This window comes from Xenopus laevis, chromosome 8S (assembly GCF_017654675.1).
Source record: "Xenopus laevis strain J_2021 chromosome 8S, Xenopus_laevis_v10.1, whole genome shotgun sequence".
In the NCBI taxonomy this organism is placed as follows: domain Eukaryota; kingdom Metazoa; phylum Chordata; class Amphibia; order Anura; family Pipidae; genus Xenopus; species Xenopus laevis.
In genome coordinates, this window is record NC_054386.1 from 79896817 (window position 1) to 79899872 (window position 3056).

Genomic DNA, 3056 nt, shown 5'->3' on the forward strand with positions numbered 1-3056 from the left:
TGTCACTTCTGTTTTTATTATGGTTCACTTTGACTATTCACATTTTCTCTCTTCCAATTTGCACTGGACTGCCTTTGAAAGAAAAAGAACGAAGCATCTTGGCTTCCTATTCAGGGCTGATTGTGGGGCTGCCAGATACCGTCCCCTTTCTCCCTCTCCGCAATTAAAAATCTGCGTCTGAGTGGGTCACAGTGGGGCATCATTGCTAATGCATTGAGCGCAATAGCACCCTCTGCACTAGCAGAGCCCAATTTCTGGGTTAAAACCCAAAAATTTGGCTCGTAAAGTTGCAATAAATGGCTTTTTGCCACCCCTTGTAACTGGCCGCTCGCTGTGCATAACATCATTCATGATGTGAAGGTGAAATAAGAATACGTTATGGGGCAGATTTATCAAGGGTAGAAGTGAAATTGAGAGAATTTTCAAACTTTATAAATTCGAAATTCGAAGTAATTTTTGGATACTTCGACCATTGAATAGGCTACTTCGACCTTCGATTCGAAGTAAAATAATCGTTTGACTATTCGACCATTCGATAATCGAAGTACTGTCTCTTTAAAAATACTTCGACTTCAATACTTCACCAACTTAAACCTGCCGAAGTGCTATGTTAGCCTATGGGGACCTTCCAGAGCATATTTCTAAGTTTTTTGTATTCGAAGGAGAATCGTACGATAAAATCGGTCGAATCGTACGATTCGAAGTACGTTCGGCATACGATCGGACGATGCAAAAATCCACTTTGAAATTCGATCCTTGATAAATCTGCCCCTATGTGTTATAGCTATTAGTGCTCTTTCACCTGCGCATTTGAATGTGCATTTATTGACATGCATGCTCAGTGTATCGAACCCTATAAATTGTGGTTATAAGCCTTTTTTAAAATGTAATTTTTTTTTTGTGTAAAATCAAAATGCAATTTTTGGAGTTCTATTTTATTTTTGTAAAAATAAACAAGTTGCATGAAACAGAACAGGGATGGGATTGTGATAAAACCCATCCCTATTCAATCAAACAGAATAACCTGCATTGGTAACACATGTCAAACACTTAAAAACATCTGGGTTTGAAAGCTGCTGGTGATGGCCGCAACTATGATCCCATTGTTGGCCCAAGGGCCAAATATCGGTTCACCTCAAGGTAATCATATCTGTAAAAGAACCGCAGACCTTATAATGTGTGGCCAGTTAGGAGAACTAACCCCCCCCACTAACAAAAGCCACCCTTAAAGGGATACTGTCATGGGAAAAATGCTTTTTTCAAAACACATCAGTTCAAAGTGCTGCTCCAGCAGACTTCTGCACTGAAATCTGATTTTTTTATATTTAATTTTGAAATCTGACATGGGGCTAGACATATTGTCAGTTTCCCAGCTGCCCCCAGTCATGTGACTTGTGCTGTGATAAACTTCAGTCACTTTTTACTGCTGTACTGCAAGTTGTACTGATATCACCCCACTCTAGATAGCAGCTCTGTCACGGTCGGCATCCAACACCAGAACGAATGCCAAGCACCCTGGTCTCGGCTCATGCTTCATCTGTAGTGTGACCGTCTTTGGCCTCGGGAGGAGCCCTCAGCTACTTGGATGCCACCAGTACTTAAACGAGAGGTGCAAGGCTAGAAGTTCTGGATAGGCAGAGGGGCACGACTGTTAGCAAGAGTCTTTGGGCAGAAGGTCATAGTACAAGGCGTTAGGCAAAAGAGTAATCAAATCAGGCAGGGTCGAGGCAGGCAGAGAATAGTGTAGTCAGGGAGGCAAGGGTCAAAACGGGATATCAATCAGAAAGGATTAAGCAGAAGAGGTAGTCGGTATTCAGGCAAGGGTCAGGATCCAGAGGTCAGAATAGTCAAAAGCCAGGCAAGGGTCACAACAGGAATCAAAAACAGGTTCAGACAGAATTAGTTTAAAGCTCAGAAGCACCAGGAACAACTCCTATAACGGGCAACGATCACAAGCCACTGTACTTTAAATAGTATTTGAATAGTATTTGAAAATCGCGCCAATGCGCGCTGACGTCACAAGCCAGTGCACCTGCGCTTTTAAAATACACAGAGGCGCGCCGCGCACCCCCTATGGAACCGGCCTAACAATAGTGCGACACGACAGGCGTCCCTGCCGTCCCCCCACTAGACCACCAAGTAATGGATTCGTTACAAGCTCCCTAACACAACATAACAGCTGCCTGGTAGATCTAAGACCAGCACTCAATAATAAAATCCAGGTCCCACTGCGACACATTGCGTTACATTGAGTAGGAGAAACAACAGCCTGCCAGAAAGCAGTTCCATCCTAAAGTGCTGGCTCTTTCTGAAAGCACATGACCAGCCAGTTATTAAACTAAAAAAATACACTTGCTGGTTCAGGAATGAAATTTTATAATGTAGAGTGAATTATTTGCAGTGTAAACAGTGTCGCCCCCTCCCCGTACTGTGCCCCTGAGTAAAAACCTGACCCTAAAATGCAGAGCAGCACAGCGGAGTACCAAGGCACCATCTTCTGCTTGTTCTCAACACTGACTGGAGCATGCACAGTTGAAGCTGATTCCTCACTAGGCCCAACTGTGTATGCTCTTGCAGGCTTCGTGTTGGCGAAGAGACCCGCAATGATACGATGGAACTTTGCTGCTCTGCATTTTAGGATCAGTTTTTTTCCAGGGGCTTTTTTTTGACTAATGCATAATGTGGCAATGGCAGGCAGTTAAGAGGGCTTTTGTTATGGGGGGGGGTTAGTTAATCTTTGAAGACAATTTGGTGACCACTGTTAAAAAAAGTTGAACACTGCATGGTAGTAACAAGATATAAAAATCAGAGACTGTAAGAAAGGCAATGCAAAAACAGATGTATGTATTTCTGAGTTAAAGAGAACTAAAGCTTAACTAAAGAAGTAGCTAAAAATGTTATACATTAAGTTTTGGGCTTCTGTACCAGCCCGAGTTAACCACAGCCCTTTAGCAGAGAAGGTCTGTGCCTCCAAAGATGCCCCAGTAGCTCCCCACCTTTTTTCTGCTGATTCACTGCACCTGCTCTGTATTGCTTTCACTTACTGAGCTTATACA